Source organism: Tamandua tetradactyla, chromosome 3 (genome assembly GCF_023851605.1).
Source record: "Tamandua tetradactyla isolate mTamTet1 chromosome 3, mTamTet1.pri, whole genome shotgun sequence".
Classification (NCBI taxonomy): Eukaryota; Metazoa; Chordata; class Mammalia; order Pilosa; family Myrmecophagidae; genus Tamandua; species Tamandua tetradactyla.
In genome coordinates this window covers 127,096,031-127,119,464 of record NC_135329.1, presented here as the reverse complement: position 1 = coordinate 127,119,464, position 23,434 = coordinate 127,096,031, and the positions used below count along the sequence as shown (strand labels likewise).

The 23,434-nt window shown below is 34.6% G+C and overlaps 1 long non-coding RNA gene across 4 annotated transcripts in view; it reads left to right on the top strand.

Annotated features, from left to right (window-relative positions):
- LOC143676341 (uncharacterized) overlaps positions 1-23,434 on the top strand; it is a 136,844-nt gene that overhangs the window by 12,052 nt on the left and 101,358 nt on the right. The window contains exons 4-5 of one of the 4 annotated variants that reach the window (XR_013172019.1): positions 6,842-6,924; positions 8,178-8,229. The exons of 2 other annotated variants lie outside the window; for them this stretch is intronic. This is a non-coding gene — a long non-coding RNA (uncharacterized LOC143676341). The remainder of the gene's footprint in view (positions 1-6,841; positions 6,925-8,177; positions 8,230-23,434) is intronic. One more of the 4 variants, XR_013172017.1, reaches the window with a different exon arrangement.

Genomic DNA, 23,434 nt, shown 5'->3' with positions numbered 1-23,434 from the left:
TATTCATGAAGAGATATTGGTTTGTAGGTTTTTTTACTTGTTATGTCATTGTCTGGTTTTAGCATCAGGTAACACTCTGGTTTCAGAGAATATGTTGTAAAGTGCTCCCTCCCTCCTCTTCTGTTTTATTTTATTTTTAGAAGAGTTTGAAAAGGGCTGGCCTTAATTCTTCCTTAGGTTTTGGTAGAATTCACCACTGAAGCCATCTGGCCTTGGGCTCTTCTTTGTAAGAAATATTTTGATTAGTAATTCAACCTCTTCTTATAGGTATATTCAGATTTTTTTATTTGCTTCAGGGAGGAAGTTTTGGTAGGTCTGTGCCAATTTGAAGCTGTTGTGTACCCCAGAAAAGCCATGTTCTTTTTCCTGATCTAATCTTGTGGGGGCATCCATTTTTCTTTTAATCCTGATTTAATATTGTGGGATGGAAGCTTTGATTGGACCGTTTCCATGGAAATGTGACACACCCAATTATGGGTATGACCTTTTGATTAGATGGAAATGTGACTCTGCCCATTCAGGATGGGTCTTGACTAGTTTACAGGAGTCCTTTAAAAGAGGAAACATTTTGGTGGAAGCTTCAGAGCTGACACAGAGAAATTTGGAGATGAAAAAAGAAAATGCCTCTGGGGAAGCTATTTGAAACCAGAAGTCCAAGGACCAGAAGATGCCAGCTATATGGTTCCCAGCTGACAGCAATGTTCTGGATCCAACAGCCTTTCTTGAGCCAAGGTATCTTTCCCTGTATGCTTTAATTTGGACATTTTTATGGCCTTAGAATTGTAAACATGTAACTTAATAATTTCCCTTTATAAAAGCCAACACATTCCTGCTATATTGCATTTTGATAGCCTTTAGCAAACCGAAACAGTGTCTTTCTGGGAGTTTTTCACTTCATCTACATTAACTAATTTATTGGCATTCAATTATTCTAGACTTTTTTTATGACCCTTTTTATTTTTGAAAAGTTATGGGCAATGCCCTCTCTTTCATTTCTGATTCTAGTGATTTGACTCTTCTCTCTTTTATTCTTGATCAATTAGATAAACCTTTGTCAGTTTTGGTGATCTTTTCAAAGATCAGCTTCTGGTTTCACTGATTTTTCTCTATAATTTTTCTATTCTATTTCCATATTTTTATTCTAATCTTTATTATTTCCATTGTTCTGCTTGATTTTAGTTTGTTCTTCTTTTCTAAGGTAGAAGTTTACGTTATTAATTTGAGATCTTTCTGCTTATTTAATATAGACATTTGCAACTATAAATTTCTCCCTAAGTACTGCATTAGCTGTACCTCATAAGTTTAGTATGTTGTATTTTCCTATCCTTCCTCTTAAAGTGTGTACTGTTTTTTCTTTTTATTTCTTCTTTGACCCATGGTTTATTAAGGAGTGTGTTGGTTAATTTCTACATATTTGAAAATTGTCCAAATTTCCTTTTGTTTATGTCTAATTTTATACCGTTGTGGTTGGAGAATATACTTTGTATTATTTAAATCCATTTAAATTTATTGAGATTGTTTTATGGCTTACCATATGGTCTATCTGTTTCTGTTTGCTAAAGCTGCCAGAATGCAATATAGCACAAATGGATTGGCTTTTACAAAGGGGATTCATTAGGTTACAAGTTACAAGTCTAAGGCCTTGAAAATTTCCAAATTAAGGCACCAACAAGAGGATACATTCACTGAAGACAGACCAATTTTGTCCAGCTTCCTCTGTCACATGGGAAGGCATATGGCAATGTCTGCTGGCTCTTCTCTCCTGGGTTGGATTCAAAATGGTTCTCTTAACTCCTGTGAATCCCTCAAGCATCCATCACTTGGTTTCATTTCTCTGCTCTCTGTGTAGGCTTTCTTAGCATCTGTGCTTTTCTCCAAAATATCTCCTTGTTAAAGGACTCCTGTAATTGGGCTATGACACACCTTGAATGGGCAGGGTCACATCTCCATGGAAACAACTTCATCAAAAGGTCCCGCCCAACAATAGGTCTGCCCCAACAAAATTGAATTAGAAGAACATGGCTTCTCTGGGGTATATTATAGTTTCAAACTAGTTCACTATCCTAGAGAATATTCCATGTACACTTGAAAAGAATGTAAATTCTGCTGTTGTTGAGTGGGGTTTTCTATAGATATGTTAAGTCTAGTTGCTTTATAGTGTTGCTCAGATATCTCTTTCCTTGTTGATCTTCTGCCTAGTTGTTATATTCATTATTAAAAATGGGGAATTGAACTCTCCAAATGTTATGGTTGAATTCTCTATTTTCCCCTTCAATTGTCAGTTTTTATTTCATGCATTTTAGGGCCCTATTTGTAGATGCATATGTGTTTAGAATTACTATATCTTCTTTATGGATTACTATATTTTTATTATGGATTGATCCTGTCTATTTTGGTTACCATCTCCATGGTATATCTTTTCTATCTTCTTACTTTAGACACTCTATCTACTATATATATATGTAATCAGATTATTTTTTCTCTTAATTCGTTCTAAGAAACTCTAACTTTTGATTTCAGTGTTTTATCCATTTACATATAATGCAGTTGCTTAAAATTTAGGATTTATATCTGTCATTTTGCTATTTGCTTTCTATACATCATATTTTTTTTGTTTCTCTATTCTTCCATTACTGCCTTCTTTTGTATTAAATAGATATTTTCAAGTGAACCATTTTAATCCCCTTGTTGTTTCTATCTATATCTATACAATTATGTTCTTAGTGGTTGTCCCAGGATTACAGTTAAGCATATTAGTTTATCCAACCAAGCTTGGATTAATACTGACTTAATTTTAAAGTATTCAAAATCTTTGCTTAAATATAGTGCTGTACTCTCTCTCCTTCTTTGTGGTGTTATCATGAATATTAAATCTTTGTAATTTGTGTGCCCACAATGCATATTTATAATTATTGTTTTATTCAATTGTCTTACAAATCAGATAGAATAAAAAAGTTTTATGAACAAAAAAATGCATTTATACTTCTGTATTTGCCTATATAGTTCACTTATTGATGTTTTTTATTTTCCTATGTTGATTCAAGTTACTATTTAGTGTCTTGTTATTTCACCTGAAGGAATCCTTTTATCTCTTGTAAGTTAGATTTTATGGTGGCAAGTTCCCTGGGTGGTTTATCTATTTATATATGTCTTAATTTCTCCTTCATTTTTGAAGGATAGTTTTGCTGTATATAGAATGCTTGGTTAACAATATTCTTTTAAAAAAATTTTTATTATGAAAAATAACATGTACAAAAAAGCAATACATTTCAAAGTACACCGCATCAATTAGTTATAGAACAGATTTCAGAGTTTGGTATAGGGTACAGGTCTGTATTTTAGGTTTTTCCTTCTGGCTGCTCCAAGACATTGAAGACTGAAAGAAATCTCAATATAATGATTCAGCAGTCAGACTCATTTGTTAAATCTTATCTACTCTGTTACAAGTCCACCTTCTCCTTTGATTTTTCTCCAAAGCTTTAGGGACATTTGGGTTATGTCCATTCTAATTTTTTCATGTTGGAAAAGGCTGTTGGGATGGGAGATGGAACTAGTTGATGTTCTGGAGAGACTTATCCTTCTGGATTTCAGGACTTATCTGGCCTAAACCTAATGGAGGGTGTAGGTTTCTAGAAAGTAATCATAATGCATGGAACTTTTGTAGAATCTCAGAAAAAGCCCTCATTGTTCTTTAGGGTTGGCAGGAATGGTTTTTATTGGGGTTCAGCAAAGCAAGGTAAATAGCAGTATCTAGCTGTAGCTTGCATAAGAGTAGCCTGCAGAATAGCCTAAGTCTGTTTGAACTCTATCAGCCACTGATACATTATTTTGTTATAATTCTTTTCCCCTTTTGGTCAGAAAGGCATTGTCAATCCCATGGTGCAAGGGCCATGCTCTTCCCTAGGAGTCATATCCCACATTGCCAGGGAGACATTCACCCCTGGGTGTCATGTCCCACTTAGGGTGGAGGGTAATGATTTTACTTGAAGAGTTGGGCTTAGAGAGAGGACACATCTGAGCAACAAAAGAAGTAAATCTTAGGCATTACTCTAGGTAGGTTTAGCTTCGCTGCTACATAAATAAGCTTCACAAGAGCAAGCATCAAGATTAAAGGGTTGGCCTATTGATTTGGAGTCTCTAATGTTTAAGACAGTATCAGGGCACAGTTCACCATTCTACTTCTCAGTGAGTGTATCCTTCAGCCACCTCCATCCATTAGACATCATGTATAATGTCCAAAGTCAACAGCCCATGTCTCACATTATCCTCACATAGTGGTGTAATCATCACACTCTCAATTTTAGACAATTTTCATTGTTCCCAAGAGAAAAATAACTGATAAACACGCACTCACCAAACAGAAAATTCAAACTTCTTCTTAACTCTTGTCCTTCCCATCCTCCCCCCAACCCCCATATTTATCCCTGGTATTGCTGTGGTACTGTTGATGTCTTCCTGTTAAAACAATATTCTTTTAGCACTTTGAATATGTCATCCCACTGTCTTTTGACCTCCATGGTTTCTGATGAGAAATCAACTGTTAATCTTAGTGAGTATCCCTGGTATGCACAGGGTCATGTCTTTTCTTGCTACTTTCAAGAGTATCTTTTTTTTTTTTCCTAGTCTTCAACAGTTTAATTAGGATATGTCTAGTTGAGGATCACTTTGAATTTAACCTTCTTGGAGTTCATTGCACTTCTTAGATATGTAGATTAATATTTTCATCAAGATTGGAAACATTCTGGCCATTATTTCTTCAAATACTCTTCTGTCCCTCTCTCTTTCTGGGATCCACAGGTATCTGAAGTTTCTTCACTTTTCCACGTTCTTTTTTATTTCTGTTGCTCAGACTATATAATCTCAACTGTCTGATCTAACATTCATTGATTTTTTTCTTCTGCTTGTGTAAACCTGCTGTTTTGACCCTTTAGTGAGTTTTTCATTTTAGCTATTGTACTTTTCAACTGCAGACTATCTGCCTGGTGCTCGTTTTTATAATTTTTGTCTCTTTATTGATAGTATCTATTTACTGAGACATCATTTTCATGCTTTCTTTTGTTCTTTATACAAGATTCCTATAATTTTAACATATTTAAAATAGCTGAGTTAAAGTCTTTGTCCAATAAGTATGATGTCTGGACTTCTTTAAGGATAGTTTGTATTGATTGATTTTTTTTTCCTGATTATTATCCATCCTCTCTTGTTTCTTTGCATGTTTCATAATCTTTGTTCAATATTGGATGTGCTGAATAATATAATTTGGCAAGTCTGAATATCAGTTTCTGTGATTCCCCAGCATTTGTTGCTATTCTTGTCATTGTTGTTAGTGTGTGTCTTTATTGTTAGTGGGTTATCTAAACTAATTCTATAAAGTCTCTATTCCTTGTCATGTGTGGCCACTGAAGCCTGAGATCGGTTAGCTTAATGTATTTAGCATGTGGACAGGGATTTCCGTGAAGGTCTGGAACCCAGTCTCAAATAAGTCTCTCAGCCTTTTCCATGGGGCTCTTTGTACATTCTGGGTACACCTATAAAATTCAGCTAAGCAGTTTATAGTTCTGCATTAGCCTTTTCTTCCTTCCTGTTCATGCAGACATTCAAGGTCAACCCAAGTTGATGACTTAGAGATTTTTCAGGTCTTTTCTAAGAATGCACAGAGTCCTGGGTAGGACATAGCCCTATACTTGCACGTGGCCTTCTAGAGTCCAGAATATGCCAGAGTTTATCAAAGCACCTATGCATTTGTCATTCCACAGCTTTTCCTTTTAAACTTCTCATTTAGCCTATTGTTTTCCCCAGCTGTTATCATCTACCTCAGATAGCCATAATATTAAACAATTGCTTTAACAAACAACTCTGAGGAAAGGGATTTTTATACTAAGTGAGCTCTGAGTTAGAACAAATTAAGACATCCTTAAGAGTGAAATCTTCCAAGGAATCACCAGACAGATCAAATAATGACAGTTAACTAGGAAGGGGGTTTTGAAAGAGCTGCAACCCTGTTCTAGCCCTCTGGTAGCCTTTTAAAAGCTACTGGATTTTACCATCATAGTGGGATGATGGATTTCAAGAAGTTACAGGGCTGGGAAGGAGGAGATAGGAATAAGTCCAGTTGAGACACTACAAAACTTGCTGTTCTTACCATCAGTTAGACTTTTTTTTAAAAAAAAATAAATGGTCCCTGATTGTTTTAAGTCTTTGTTTAATTTTCAAAATAGAAAAGCCATTGATTCTGATCATTTTTGCCAATTTTCTCATTGGTTTTATAGAAGAAAGTTGTAGAAGTCCTTACTCTGCTATTTTCACTGATATCACTTTTCTTCTTAAGTTGGAAACCTGAATCATTGATTAAAGACCTTTATTCTATTACTTTATAGGTATTTAGAACTATAAATTTGCCTCTAAGCACTGCTTTATATATGTCCCATAAATTTTTATATAGTAGGTTCATTATTATTCATTTGAAAATATATTATTTCATGTTTGAGTTTCTTTTTGTACATATATTATTTAGAAATGTGATAGTTAATTTCCAAATACTTTGAAATTTTCTAGATATTTTTCTGTTAACCGATTTTTAGTTCAATCCCATTGCAGCTTTAGTACATATTCTGATATCCTCAATCTTGTCAAATGTATTGAAATATTTTATGGTACAGAATATGACTTATCTTGTTGACCATTCCATGTGCACATCAAAAGGACATGTATTCTGTGATTATTTTGCATCATGTTAGTGTTCTGTAAATGTCTATTAATTAAAATTCGTTGTTTGGATCTGTTATATCCTTCCTGATTTCTTTTTTTTTTTTTTTTTTGTCTGCTTGTTCTGTAATTGAAGGAGTGAGGAGTGCTAAAATCTACAACCATGTCAATGAGATTGGGTATTACTCATGACAGTGTCATCATGTTTTTGTTTCATAGGTATGAAAGCCTTATTTTTAAGTTCATACATAATTAAAATTGAACTGTTTTCCTGATGGATTGCCCCTTTCATCCTTTAAAAATATCTCTCCTTTTCCTTGTAATAGTCTTCCTTTCAAAGTCTACTTTTCTGATATAGTACAGTCAAGCTAGCTTTCTTATCCTTAATCTTTACATGCTGTATCATTTTCCATTCTTTTACTTTCTACTTATTTACCATTTATATTTATAGTGTACCTCTTATAGCTATGCTATAAATTGGGTCTTGATTTTTTAATGCATTCTGACAAATTCTGTGTCTTAATTTGAGTGTTAGTCCTTACACATTTAATCTATTTGATATTTATTTAGATTTAAGTCTAGTATTTGTTATTTGATTTTCACTTGGCTCTTGTTTTGATTTTTGTTGTTGTTGTTCCTCTGTAGTTTCCTTCATTTGGGGGGAGGGTTATTTGAATATTTTTATTATGCCATTTTATTTCCAATATTAACTTCTTAGCTTTATCGCTTTTTATTAATTTTTGTGGTTGCTTCTAGGTTAATGATACACATTCTGATAAAAAATATATTTAGAAGTAGCATTAAATCACTCCCCACATTGACCCTTCAGTAGTCTCACTCCCTATGAGATATTTTACATTTCATACTTCATATTGCATGCTTCACACTATCCCACTTCCATTTCACAAAGTACATTAACTTTACAACAAAATAATTGCATTTAGCTGTTACCCATTTTTTGTGTAATTGTTGTCATGTCTTTTAACTCTGCATATTTTGTAAACCACACTTTAAAATGCTTTTCCTGCTTTAAACACAGTTGCCATCTAAAAATATAATGAAAAAGTAGTGTCATTTATATTTACCCACTCAATAGAAATTTCTAGTGATACTCTCTCTTGACTACCAGTTTGATTTTCCATCTATATAATTTCCCTTCAGCATGAAGAATAACCTTTAGAATATGTAATAGTGGAGACATTATGGTGACAAATTGTCTAAAATATTTTTATTTTTTCAAAATTTAATTATGGAAAATTTCAAGGGTAAATGTTGAAAGAATTTTACAAAGAATACTCCTATGACCATCAACTACATTACATAATTAACATTCTACCATACTTGCTGTATCACAAATCTATCTATCCATAATTCTATCCATTCCACCTTATTTATATATTTCAAAATAAGTTGCAAATTTCACCTTCATTTTTACAGTATGATTTCTAAATTGAATTTGTTTTTTCTTTCAGCACTTTAAAAATACCATTCCATTGTAACAATGGCCATTTTTTATGATGAGAAGTAAGTAATGATTATTTTCTTGTCTCCATATGTAATAATGCCATTTTCTTTTGGCTACTTTTAAGATATTTTTCTGTAACACTTGTTTTCAGATGTTTGACTAGGATTTGGCATGCATTATTTTCTTGACAACTTTCCTGCTTAAATTTTACTAAGCTTCTAGAATCTGTATTTATGAATTTAATTTTTTTAACAAATTTGGGAAATTTTTCAGTCATTAACTTTTCAAGTTTTTTTTCTGCCAATTTTCACTTTGTTCTTTTCTTAGAATCTTATTACATTTATGTTATACAATTTTATATGGTCTCACAAATTTCTGAGACTTTGCCCATTTTTCTTCAATATTTTTCTCTCTGTATTACAGATTATATCATTTCTATTGATTGCCTTTCAAGTTCACTGACTATTTCTCCTTCCATCCCCTCTGCCTTTAAACCTATCCAAAAAAAATTTATCACAGATATTAAACTTGTCAATTACAGAATAGTATTGTTTTTTTGTTTGTTGTTTGAGATTCATTTGTATAATTATTAAGATCACAAGAACTATTTAATTGTTCCTGCATACTTTCCTTAATTCTTTGTCTGCTAATACATAATCTGAAGTAAATCGGAGTTAGGTTCTATTGTTTGCTACTCTTTTTCAATTGGCACATAATAGTCTCACCTATGTTTCAAATTTCCTCTTATAAAATATTATATATATTGAATTAAGGGCCCACACTTCCCCAGAATAAGCTCATTGTAACTTGTGTAATTTTATCTGTAATAGCCCTATTTCCATATAAGATCATTTTCTGAGGTACTGTGGGTTAGGATTTTAACATACCTTTTGGGGACTGTGCTGGCTTGAAAGGATTATGTGCCCTAGAAAAACTGTGCCTTAACCCTAATCCATCCTTGTGGAGGCACCCATTTCTTTTCACTCCTATTCAAAAGTGTAGGTTGGAATCTTTTGATTAGATATCTTCATGGAGATGTGAACCGCCCAATTGTGTGTATTAACCTTAAAGTTAGAAGGAGATATGACTCCACTCATTCCAGGTGGGTCTTCATTAGTTTACTTCATTAGTTTACTGTAATCCTTTAAAAGAAGAAAGCATTTTGGAGCCATGAGAGAGCCACAAGAACCACAAGAGCCCAAGCAGCCAGAGACCTTTGGAGATGAAGAAGGAGAACACCCCTGGGGGAGCTTCACGAAACAAGAAGCCTAAAGAGAAACCTAGCAGACGTTGCCATGTTTGCCATGTGCCTTTCTAGTTGAGGGATTAACCTTGAACTTCATTGGCCTTTCTTGAATGAAGGTACCTTCTTGTTGGTGCCTTAATTTGAACATTGTTATAGACTTGCCTTAATTGGACATTTTCACAGCCTTAGAATTGTAAACTCGTAATTTATTAAATTTCCCCTTTTAAAAGCCATTCTGTTTCTGATATATTGTATTCCAGCAGCTTGCATAAACTAGAACAAAGACACATTGTACAGTTGTGACTAATCCAGTAGATTTTGTCAATACTTTATGTGCTGGTTTGAAAGGAAGTATGCCCCCTAAGAAAAGCCATATTTTAATCAAATTCCCATTTCATAAAGGTAGAATAATCTCTATTCAATACTGTATGTTTGAAACTGTAATGAGATCATCTCCCTGGGTGATGTGATTTAGTCCAGAGTGGTTGTTAAACTGGATTAGGTGATGACATGTCTCCACCCATTTGAGTAGGTCTTGATTAGTTTCTGAAGTCCTATAAAAGAGGAAACATTTTGGAGAGAGAGATTCAGAGAGAGCAGAGAATGCTGCAGCACCATGAAGCAGAGAGTTCCATCAGCCAGCGACCTTTGGAGATGAAAAAGGAAAATGCCTCCCGGGGAGCTTCATGAAACCAGAAGCCAAGAGAGAAAGCTAGCAGATGACGCCGTGTTCGCCATGTGCCCTTCCAGCTGAGAGAGAAGCCCTGACTGTGTTCACCATGTGCCTTCTCACTTGAGAGAGAAACCCTGAACTTCATCGGCCTTCTTGAACCAAGGTATCTTTCCCTGGATGCCTTTGATTGGACATTTCTTTAGACTTGTTTTAATTGGGACATTTTCTCAGCCTTAGAACTGTAAACTAGCAACTTATTAAATTCCCCTTGTTAAAAGCCATTCCGTTTCTGGTATATTGCATTCCGGCAGCTAGCAAACTAGAACACTTTCTAAAAATACATGCATAAGTTTAGAAAATATATGGTATATAGCTATAATAATTTTCTTTTTCAGTTGTTAACTTTAAGAATATATTATGAAGATGAAAAAAGTATCACAATTAAAAATTGCATGCATTTCTAGAATCTGCTCTTACATTTCTCTGAATCCTCTTAAATTAGAGCCATACTGCTTAGGTTCAAATCCCAGGTCTACCACTTATAAACTGCAAGCTATTTAAATCAGACAAACTTGATTAAGCTGCTGTCATGGTCAGGTTCATGTGTCAACTTGGCCAAGTGGTGGTTGGGCAAGTGCTGGCCTGTCTGTCGCGATGAAGACATTTCATAGAATTAAATCATGATCATGTCAGCTGCATCCACAGCTGATTCCATTTGTAATCAGCCAAAGGCGCGTGTTTTCTGCAATGAATGATGCTTAATCTAATCACCAAAAGCCTTTTAAGGAGGATTCAGAATAGACAGGCTCTTCCTGTTTCGGCTGGTGAGCCTCTCCTGTGGCGTTCGTCCAGACCCTCCTTTGGAGTCGTAGGCTTCACAGCCTACTCTGTGGATTTTGGACTCTGTGTTCCCACAGTCACGTGAGACACTTTTATAAATTTTATATTTGTGAGTGTTACCTATTGATTCTGTTTCTCTAGAGAACCCTAACTAATACAGCTGCTTAATCTCGCTTTTCCAATATCCTCCTCTGTAAAATTAAGACAATAACAGGACTTATTTTACAAGACCATTTTGTGAGTTAAATGAGCTAATACATACAAAGTGCTTTTAACAGTGTCTAGATCTTAATATATGCTCATTAAATATTACTTATTATAAATAAATAGTATTTATTACTATTCAAAATTATTTGTTGAATATCTAACCCTCATAGCTTTTAACCCTGATTCAGCTGGATCTATACTTTTTCTTTAATATCTAAATAATACTAACAGAATTTCCATTCCATGTCCTATGTAAACATAGTGCATTCCTAAAGATTTCTTCGAATTCCAGGTATCCTTAAATTCTGCTGACCATCTCTTATTCAAATGCTCAGATATGGCTGCTCTTTATTTATGCTTCACAATTACTTAAAAATATATATCTCTTCTCCTTAATTTCCATACAGAAAAACCTTTCTATACAAGGCCCTTGTGAGTGTAGCAAACTTTACAAAATATATAGAGGGACTTTACATTATAGAAATGCAAACAACTAAGATTGAAAAGAAGAAATTCTGGGTTTTAAAAATCTTTGGCTACTCTGCTCTGTTACTCAGCTATTCACTACCTACTTCTCTTTTCCTCTCTTAGAACCATCACCACAACCACTCTGGTAGCAACAAACAATTTTTAAAATATCCTTCCCATTATTTAATTCAGAAGAATTCAATTCTCTCCCATCCTGATATAGGGAGTCACAAACTAAATGAAACCTAGAAATGATTATTTGCACAATCCAGTGGCGCTTACCATCAGACACTCCTCCTCATCCCCAGAATTTGAGGTTTCCTCATCTTTATCAGTTCGAGTGTGTCTAGAATCCCAAGTTAAAACGCTATGTTTTTTAGCCACCATGTCAGTGTGTCTGGGGTACAATAAGACAGCATCAAAGGGTTCAGAAACTGTATCTAGGTGACATTGGCATTAGAAATCATGAACACATTGAAGTAAGTTCAGATCCAGCTGTTCGACATTATGATACAAGAACCAAACTGGGAATGAGCAAACCTAGGATCTAGATTCAGTTCTGAGACAATCTCAGACACCTTGTAAAGTAATGGATTCTCTGGGGCCTGAGTAACCTCATCTGTACTGTATCATTTTCACATTTTCCCATCTTTACCTGTATTCTCCAAGACAAAAATGGACGCTGTGATATCAGAGGGAAGCAGTGCATACAGTAGAAAGAGCATGAACTTTTGAGTAACAATCAGGTTAAGTCCAATGTCTATCTTTAGGAAAATAAAAAACATAACGAACAATTATTCTCTTGCCCTATTGTTGTGACAGTTCATGGAAATAACATATATGAAAATTTGGGCACATATTAGTTGATTAGAAAAATGTATTTTAAAAGTTATAGAATTAAAAATGCTAAACTGCTTAAGGATTTGATTGCAGAGGTCGGGTCTTCAATCAAAGCAAGGAAATATGAGTCTCCAAAATGAAACCATTTCCAAAGGAACATCATCCATAAAAATTATAGGTTATGTGAAAATTATTATAATTTTAATCACACTGCTTGCAATGTCAATTAAAATTATATTCTTGTTTATATTACTTCTTTATTATACAGCAAAGTACATCATTAGCAGTTCTGATAATGGCAATTAGTCTACTTTGCACTTTAATACATACTTTCATTGGTGGGGCTTAGCTATGATTTGTCAAAAATGTGAAATGATTATTCCCAGTCTGCAGCTGGGAATGTTGCCATACAGGGGTGAAGTGTTATTCAATTCTGCCAAAGTGTGCTTCACTGTATTACAGAAAAGTCTAAATCACTAACTTTGAAATTCTATTTGGTTTTATTAATTAAAACCATAGCCTTATTTTGTTCTCCTTATTATTTGGAGATGTATGACATCAAATAGATACTATTTTTCAGTGAAAACATACTACACATTTGTATGGGATGAGAATCTCAGTTCATTTTACTGCCATACAATTGAAACACAAATAAAATCTGCAATGAACTTACAACTAAAGAACATACTGAACAACCTTAGTCCCAACCACCAAGCCCCCACAAGTGGACTGACCTCACATGAATATTGCTTTTCTTACTGCCACAGTCTTCATTTTAATGGACCATCTGATGTTCTCAACATAGGGCTATACACCAGTAAGAGTTTCTAAAGCTTAACCTCCAATCTGAAGGACTCCACCTTCACTGAAATGTAAGTCATCAAAACTCCAGAGTTCCAGAAAATAATTTTATTTTTACCCCTCTCAAACATTTTGCTTCATGGTTCCATTGATGCATACTTGCATTTCTCTTTCTCAACTGTTGCTATTACGTTCAGTTCTTGTCTCTCTTTATTAGTTTGTTAGAGCTGCCAAAATGCAATATACCAGAAATGGAATGGCTTTTAAAAAGGGAATTTATTCTGTTGCAAGTTTACAGTTCTAAGGCTATAAAAATGTCCAAGCTAAGGCATCCAGGGAAAGATACTTTGACTCAAGAAAGGGCAGATGATATTCAGCTAGGAAGGTACACAGCAAAGTCTGCAAGCTTTCTCCTGGCTTCTTGTTTCAGAATTAATTCCCTGGGGGCTTTTTCTTTCTGCATCTCCAAATGCCTGGGTCTTGTGTTGGCTCTGTTGGCTCAGTCAACTCTGATGCTTTTTTCTAAAATGGCTTCCTCTTACAGTACTCCAATAAGCTCCCACCTTGAATGGGTGGAGTCACATCTCCATGGAAACCACCTAGTCAAAAGGTCCCCCTCACATTTGAGTGAGTCACAAATCTCCATGGAAAGAACTTAAACAAAATATCCCACCCAACAAATGGGAATGTCAAATGGTGCAACCACTGTGGAAGGCAGTTTAGCGGTTCCTCAAAAAGCTGAATATAGAATTGCCATACGACCCAGCAATACCATTGCTGGGAATATACTCAAAGGACTTAAGGGCAAAGACACAAACGGGCATTTGCACACCAATGTTTATAGCAGCGTTATTTACAATTGCAAAGAGATGGAAACAGCCGAAATCTCCATCAACAGAAGAGTGGCTAAACAAACTGTGGTATATACATACGATGGAATACTATGCAGCTTTAAGACAGGATAAACTTATGAAGCATGTAATAACATGGATGGACCTAGAGAACATTATGCTGAGTGAGTCTAGCCAAAAACTAAAGGACAAATACTGTATGGTCCCACTGATGTGAACAGACATTCGAGAATAAATTTGGAATATGTCCTTGATAACAGAGTCCAGCAGGAGGTAGAAACAGGGTAAGGTAATGGGCAATTGGAGTTGAAGGGATACAGACGGTGTAACAGGACTAGATACAAAAACTCAAAAATGGACAGCACAATAATACCTAATTGTAAAGTAATCATGTTAAAACACTGAATGAAGCTGCATCTGAGCTATAGGTTTTTGTTTTGTTTTGTTTTGTTTTGTTTTGATTTTACTATTATTACTTTTATTTTTTTCTCTATATTAACATTCTATATCTTTTTCGGTTATGTTGCTAGTTCTTCTAAACCAATGCATATGTACTAAGAAATGATGATCATGCATCTATGTGATGATGTTAAGAATTAATGATTGCATATGTAGAATGGTATGATCTCTAAATGTTGGGTTAATTTCTTTTTTTCCGTTAATTAAAAAAAAAAAGAGAGAAGGGATAATTGGAGCTGAAGGGATACAGACTGTACAACGGGACTGGATATAAAAACTCAGAAATGGACAGCACAATACTACCCAATTGTAATGCAATTATGTTAAAACACTGAATGAAGCTGCATGTGAGGTATAGTTTTTTTGTTTTTGTTTTTGTTTTTTTTTTCTTTTCTATTATTGTTTTAATTCTTATTCTGTTGTCTTTTTATTTCTTTTTCTAAATCAATGCAAATGTACTAAGAAATGATGAATATGCAACTATGTGATGTTATTAAGAATTACTGATTGTACATGTAGATTGGAATGATTTGTAATTGTTTTGTTAATTCTTTTTTTAATTAATAAAAATATATATATATATATATCCCACCCAACAATATTGAACGAGGATTAAAGAACTTGGTTTTTCTGGGTTATGCAACAGTTTCTCAGATTATCCTCACAGGCAAGTCTTTCCTTGTTCTCTAGCACTGCATTCTTAATCCCCATCTCTTCTTCAATGAAGATAATGTGAGTGGTAGCATACATTCCTTCATTTTCAACTGCCACTCTGTGGGTCAGTGTCCTTTGAGGAGACAGAAACTACACCAAATAATGTAAAAGAAGTAATTTAAACAAAAAATTGTTAACTGGTATTAAATAATTAAAATGGCAAAGGGGGACATTTCCTGCAGTTAAACTAATGCAGGGGCTTGGAAGAGGGCCCGTGAAACTTGGACTCAGATCTCTGAGGAGGAAGCACCACTTAACTAGTACTTACTGGGTGCTCAAGAGCTTACAGGAAAAATTGTACAGAGCTGGGACTCAGTCCTCTTCGGATGAAGCATGGACAGATTGGTGCTGGGTTTTCTGAGAGGGATGAACTGAGGTTGGCTATAATAATGTGGTAAAACTGCAAACTGCAATCAATTACTACTGCTGGAATCAGTTGTGCCTGGAAAAGTTGGAAAAAACATGAAGGAACAAGTCCCTTTTTCCTCATCCAGCCTTTTAGATTTTCTCTAGTGCCTCTTATTGGCAGAGCCGAAGGGGGACCATCTGGCAAATTATAAATATGGTTTCAAGAGTACCAGCCGCAGTGTCAAAAAAACAGCCGAGTACAGAAGGGTGGGTTTGAAGCCGAGAGTGACAGTGCAATAAACATGAAGGTCCAGACTTTGGCTCCTCAGCATCTATATACACTCCTCTGCACTAACTTGACTACCATTATAATGACAGAAACCACTTTATTTTTCCACTCAATAATATCCTTTGTATACTCAATGACATCCTCAAACCCTTTCCAAAAAAGGAGATACAAATCCCAAAGTCATTTTATTCATCTCTGGGAGATAACTATGGTATCCACCTGTGGTTTGAGATTATTATGTACCCCAGAGAAGCCATTTTCTTCTAAACTTAATGCAATCTTGAGGGGGGAAGACCTATTGATTAGATAGAGATGTGACCCTGCCCATTCAAGGTGGCTTCTAATCCTTTTACTGGTGCCCTGTAGGTAGAAATTAAAAGGCAGAAAAAATTAGAGCAACCTCAGAGCTGACATAGAGGGCAGAGAGATGAAACCAAGATGTAGATGTCTGAGATGCAGAAGGAGCTGACATTGCTGTTTGAACCCAAAAGCCAGAAGAAAAGGACAGCAGGCATCACCGTGTGCCTTCCCAAGTGACAGAGAAATCCTGGACCTGATCAGCCTTTCTTGAGAGAAGGTACCCTCTTCTTGGTGCCTCAATGTGGACATTTTCACAGCCTTAGAATTGTAACTTGTAACTTAATAAATCCACTTTATAAAAGCCAATCCATTTTTGGTATATTGCTTTCTGGTAGCTTTAGCAAAGTGAAACACCACCTCAGCTGAGAAAGTCTAATTCCCACGGTCTAACAAGCAGCCTCTGACAACCTAATTCTCTTACATTTCTTCCTCCAGAATAGTTTCTATCACGGTTAAATTACCACAGGATCACATATTGCAAAGGCTACTGAAAAGGTGGTTCTTGAACCCAGAATGCAGTAAAATGGTTACTTGGTGGACTTTATGCAACATTTAAAAATATGTTAAAAATATATGCTAGAAAATGTTTCAGTGTACTATTTGTGTAAATAAAAAAGTACAGCAAAATATGCAGATAAAGGAAGGAAGAAGAAAAGCAGGAAAGGTAGAAGGAAGGAAGGAGAAGAGGGAAAGTAAAAGGATGAAGGAAGAGGATAATGCATCTCCCAGACTGAGAAAAGTATTTAAATTGGAGGGGTGATATTATGAGTAAATATATCCTCTTTGGACTTCCTTGAATTTTACAAATTTGCTAATAAGAATATTTTTTATTTACTTTTTTTAACTTTTGATACTGAAATAACATCAAATGTACATAAAAGTTTCAAAAATAATACAAAAACAATACATACAGCTCCAATATACCAGGTGTATTAGCCAAGGTTCTCTAGAGAAATGGAACCAACAGAAGATACTTGTAAATATATGATTTATAAAAGTATCTCACACAACTGTGGGAACAAAAGAGTCTAAAACACATAGGGCAGGCTGCGAGGTTGGCAACTCTAATGAAGAGTCTCACTGAACTCCTCAGGGGAGTCTCACTGGATTAAGAACAGTGAAAATTCTCTTGCCCCTTAAAAGTCTTCAACCAATTAGGTCAAATCCAGCTGATTGGATTATCTTGTTCCTTAGTTGATCATATATGTGGTCAGCCACAGATGCAATCAACTGACTGGCGATTTAATAAACCAGCCTTCTGGTTTATCAACCAGCCATGAAATTTCCTTGTAATAATGGCTAGACCAGTGACTGCCCGACCAGACAACTGGGCACTATCACCCGACCAAGTTGACACCAGAACCTAGCAATCACACCCCTCACTAAGATACCCAGCTGACCAACTTTTAGCATTTGGGGACATTTATTATACAATTCTTCCTATCTATCTGTATCTATCTATCTATCTATCTAATCATCTATCTATCTGTTTACCTACCTATATCAGCAGCAGCAACAGCTATCTGTTATCTTAACATTTGAGAGTAAGTTGCATACGTCACGTTCCTGTAACACTTATGCATGTTACTTTTATACTCAGAAAAAAAATTACATATAAGAAAAGAAATTAAAGTTGGGTGCGGAGATTTCCTCTGGACAGGAAGTCTCTCTAAACTCTTGGGCAACAATAGTCCTCTAAAAACTCTGTGTTTTCAGTTTAATTTCTGCAAATCCTTAGAGCAGCACATTACCCAGATAAACACTCAATAAATAGATAGGATTTCTTTCATTATTCCTTCTTTAGAAAATTCTAGTGCCAGATATTTTGTAAGACTGATAAATGTTTGTTAACATCAGCAGCCCAAATTGTATCTCTTCTGTAGGTTTTCTTTTTACTTAAATAAAAAAGGAAATATTATCATTATATCATCCATAAACTATTGATAATTTCATTTATTAAGTTGAAATTTTAGTGTTAAATTGTTGTTGGAAGTGTAACACAGACTGCCAGTCTTAGACCACAAATAATTTTGACATTTGTCGCAACAATATCTCCTTCTTATGTATACACAAAGAAGCTGTACGTTGATTGAGAAAAAAAGCAATTTTCTGCAGAGGCTAACTTCTGTGGACTCACCACCAGAAGTGATATAGATAATTGTAAAATCTCATTTGTATTTGAGTGAAGGAGACTTTGTTAATTTTTGATGTAGCTAATTTAGTAGAAATCCTTATTGATATATTAGCTGACTGACGTTGTCATTCTGATGATAGCTGTATTTTGAAATAAAATAATTTATAAGAGGAAAGGGATTTCAACACTCCTTGAATTTCCCTCAAAGTTAGGAAGACAAGATTGTGATAGGCTTCTCATTACACAAAGAGGGAGAAAGCATCTTGATAGTCCCAAATATTCAAATCAGCTGTGTAATTAGCATACCTATGCCAGTGTTCATGTAAAAAGGATTAGAGATGATTACATCCAACACTAATGCCTTTCCATAGAAATGTTTTATCTCCCGCACTTGCATTTAAACATCTAAAAAGAAATATGGTTTACAATTTTTGTCTTGCTTTGAGACTGTTTTCCAAGACAGAGGTATCAACTCAAGCACATTGACCAGTGTGATTTTTTTTCTATTGAAAATTACCATGTTCTGCTGCAGATTTGGGAGTTTGAGGGTATCTATAGGAAGAATCTGAATTCATGTATAGATGGTGTATGGTGTTTAAGTTAGACTAGTACATTTCAAGCCACTAGGTTTTGCTACGTGGATGGGAGAGATCATTAAGTCCATGATTTTGCCATCACAAGGATTCCTGCATATGCCATGGTGATACTGTCAATATACAGTCTTGAGAAAGAAGAAACAAAAGAGTTACTGTGCCTTTTAAAATGTATATCTATTTCTCTTTTTTCTGATTATTTCATTTTTAAAGGATCTATCAAATAGTTTGGTTGAGATTGCTGTCCCTAATTTTAAAAGAATTTCAAATTTTGATATTAAATAATGAGCTAAGATTTAGGCATATATTCTGTTTGAAGTATGCTATTTATCTATGTGGTTTTTCATTTACTTTTATAAATAATAATAATAAACCAAAATAAATCAGAATGTGCTTGTGCACTTAAATAATTTTAATGAAATCATAGGATTACAGATTTAAAGAAAGAAATCAGGAGGACTTGCTTTGGACAACAGAAACAGAGGGCTAAAACAAGGCCAGTTAGCCTCTCTGTCACAATTAAGCAGTTTTATGTCCTTTCCAACTAAATTATTCCTTGGTTAAATAAGAAGGAAAAAATATTCAAAGCAGTAGATTTTGATAAGATTTTTATAAATAAAAAGAATTCATAGTTGAGAAATGTTAGCAAGGGTTAAATATCTTGTTCCATTTTATCTTTTAAAATAAAACACTCTTTTACTCTTTTAAGTGAGAATTGCTTTTTTAAAAACCACTGACACCAAACATCTGCTTCTTCAGCTGATCTGCAACTGAGTAAAATAGAAAGGGAGAAAAAAAAAAAAAGAGCATTGACTTTCCACAGTAATGCCTTAAAAAATCTTTTAGCCTCTCTTAAAACTTTTCATGTGTAGGCTGAAAAAAATAAGCCAAAAATTATATCCTAAAATACAAGAAATGAAAAAAAAAAGGAGAAATTAAGACAAATGCTAACAAGTGTAGTCTAATCAATTCCAGTGAACAGGGTGGAAAATAAAGGCAAAAACTAGAGCTGCAAATACTGATGCACCCACCAAACTGAACCCAACTGTTCATCTTTACACCGTAAACCAAATAAATAGATAGAACTAGAGAACTCATTAAAACTAGGATATAAACTGTGTATGTTCTTAATTGAAATAGTCTAAACCCAAGTTGAACTGGGCAAATATTTCACTGTATTTATATTTTCATTTAATTTTTGGAAGAATGTTATCAAATAACCGACATAACCAGTTGTTTGTGGTCATCTAAAAATAACAGTTTTTTGGGGGTAGGATTTTTCACTTTTCGACGAGCTATTTTGTCATCTGATATGCTGTGTTAACTGGGGTCATTTCTAAGGAAGTTTTATTAATCTAATACATTAGCACTTATCAAGGATAAATGTAATAGAAACCATGAAAAAGATGCAGAAGAGTATACATCAGTGAGGATGACATTTAATTGTGTGGCACTGTAAAGTTACCTTTACCTTTATCAACAAGCCTCAAGCCAAACAATCAGACATTGTTATCCCTAAATAAATGGAGGATGTAAGTCAAAACACTTCTGACACTGAGGTCCCTCTCCAAGTCACAGCAGACGCTGTGGTCTTCTCACGATCTACACTTGGCACCATCTCTGGGCATCTGAATTTTTTTGCCCAAAGGTAGTCACTTTTGCAGATGTTTTACAAAGTTGACAATAATTTAACTTTCTAAAATATCAACGGACATTTTCTGTCCCTCATGATGATATATTTTCTAATAGCTTCATAATGCAGTGAATAGTTTAAGTACAAAACTAACTGTAAGAAAGGGACTTTTACTCTCTATGACTCATTATCTCTATTTTACAGAAGCTACTACTTGATATGACCACTACTGAAGGTCATACCAAGCAGGGATATTTTGAGGATCAGTGACCTGGGTTACAGAGCTCTCCAAGAATAATGCTGTAGAAATACTACATACTATTGCTACCTTTTAAGCAAATGGGCTCTCAAGTCTTTCAGGAAGTATTGTTATCAACAATATTGACGTTTAGTAAATACAATTTGATAACCGAATAAAGTTATAATTCTAGATGCAATGTTTTCAAAAAAATAAAAAAAACAGTGACTGAATCAAAAGATTATAATAGAAAAGTTTCATCAAGTCCTGTGATAAAATGAAAAGGCAGTTTGCCTGCCATAGAGGCTTGGGGAAAGTGTTGGGGAGTGGAGCTGGGGTGGGGGCAGAGGTGCCTGTGTTGGAACACAGTAAAGAACTGAAAGGAACACGATGATTCATATGTTTAACAACACCAGGCATTAGCAATATTAATAGATGGTTAGGTGATATGTTTGCCAAGATAAATAGCAATTCTAATATTTGGCCAAAACAATATATCTGGGCTGCTTTCGCTATCATGATGTAAATGGCTAGACACATGGTCTCTGACCCCAGATTGTCTGAATTTAGCCCCACATTAGTTATGTGACATACCCATGTCACCCACTTTCCCTATAATGAATTTCTTCATCTTCACAACTGTCTCCCCATCAGAGTTTTCATGCAGATTAAATGAGTTACTATATGTTGATAAATGTAATATGCTTAGAACAGTGTTATAGAGTGTATAATTAGACATTTATACACCGACACTAATATCTATGAGCAATGCTATATCAATAATAAATGGCCAATCAATTAATTCACAAGTGCTTACTGAGTACATGAGTTCAAATCAAGGCTTAGAAACATTTGAAGGTAGATAAAGGACCTAAGAATCAGAAACTAGATTTTTGACTAGCTAGGACAGTAAATATGGCTGGAAGAAAATGCCAGTATTTAAGTTACATGAAATCAAAGAGGCTTTGCCTAAAAATCATCGTTTAATCATTTGAAAATTATGCTTTATAATGGAAAAGCTAGTTCCCATTTAACATTTCAAATGTTTAGTTATCATTGTGTCTTTCAGACACACATCCATTTTGGCCTCCTGTGAAGCCACACAAACTACTTTTTCCTCTTAAAAAAAAACAGCTTTATGTTTGTAATGTCCTAGTTAAGGTTCAATTACTGTTTCCATTATAAACTTTGCTATTCCAGATTATAATTTGTCACCTTTCATTTGCATCAAGATAAAAATTTCAGCATATAAGCTTGAATGTAAATGATTATTTTAAAAGAAATTTCAGAAATAAGTAAAATGAGGAGGCTTTAGTCCTGGACATCCTTTGAAGAATGACAAATAAAATAGCCACTCTCTCCTGACCTTCAGTTTGACAATGTGGTAGACATATTCAATTGTCTGCAAGCATGGGCTATTTTAATATTGATTCTCAAATGTCTATATCTGAAGCATTGCAAAGGCTTGAAAATTTAAAAATTAATTTTCTTTGGGAATACATAAGTATAACAATAATTTACAATGTTTTGTGCATGTACTCTTTGACTGGCACGGTGCTAGATATGATATACGGATATATATAAAACCATTGTTTAACTCTTGCAATAATCCTATAAGGAAGTTATTATCCTCTTTCCTCAGATATGGAAATTGAAGCCCAGGCAATTAAATAATTTGCCAAGGTCACACACTCTAAGAGGAGAAGGAACCAGGATTTGAATTACTCTGTCCTACTCTAAAGACCTGTTTTAAACCCTGGCAAACACTGTCTATTTAGACACAAATCTTGATCAATATATTCTCGGCAACATATGGTATACGGATTCAGTAGGTGGAGGCTCTCTTAATTCAGTCTTCTTGAGATAAAAGCTGTCCTCCTCCACTTACCAGCTATAAGACATGGGGAAAGTACTTAGAATAAGTGACTTCATATACTAGGTGTTATTGTTCTCGAAATAAAAAGAATTTGGGTAAGGACAGAGAGTAGAAGATCATGTCAGAGAGAGAGGAGAGGAGTGCACAAACCTTGTAAAACCCTGAAGGCTATTACAAGCACCTCGTCTTTTCACTCTGAGTGTTAGGGCATTGGAGGGCTCTGACAAGAGAAGAGACATCATCAAATTTAGTTTTTCGGGGTTTCTTTGGTTGCTGGATGGAAGTAAATTGTAGATGTTCAAGAGTGAAAGCAGTAATCCAGGGGAGAAATACCAATAGTTTGGACCAGGATGAAAGAAAAGGGAGTAAAGAAAAAGGTAGTTGGTTTATAGAATTACAAGATTTATTGAACTATTGGACATGGGGAATGAGAGAAGAAAATAATGTCAAAAATAACTCTAATGTCTTGACCTGAGCAACTAAAAAATAAGACTACCCCATTAATTTTATTTGTTAAGGCTAAATTAATTATGCTCCTGGATCTTTTGCATAATAATAATTGTGCCAAGGATTAAACATTACTGGTGAATCTTCTAAAGTAAGGATACCAGACTGACTCTTTAAATAAACTGTATATGCCTGATATCAGAATCTAACTGTTCTATTAATACAAGGACTAATGACCCAATGAGTT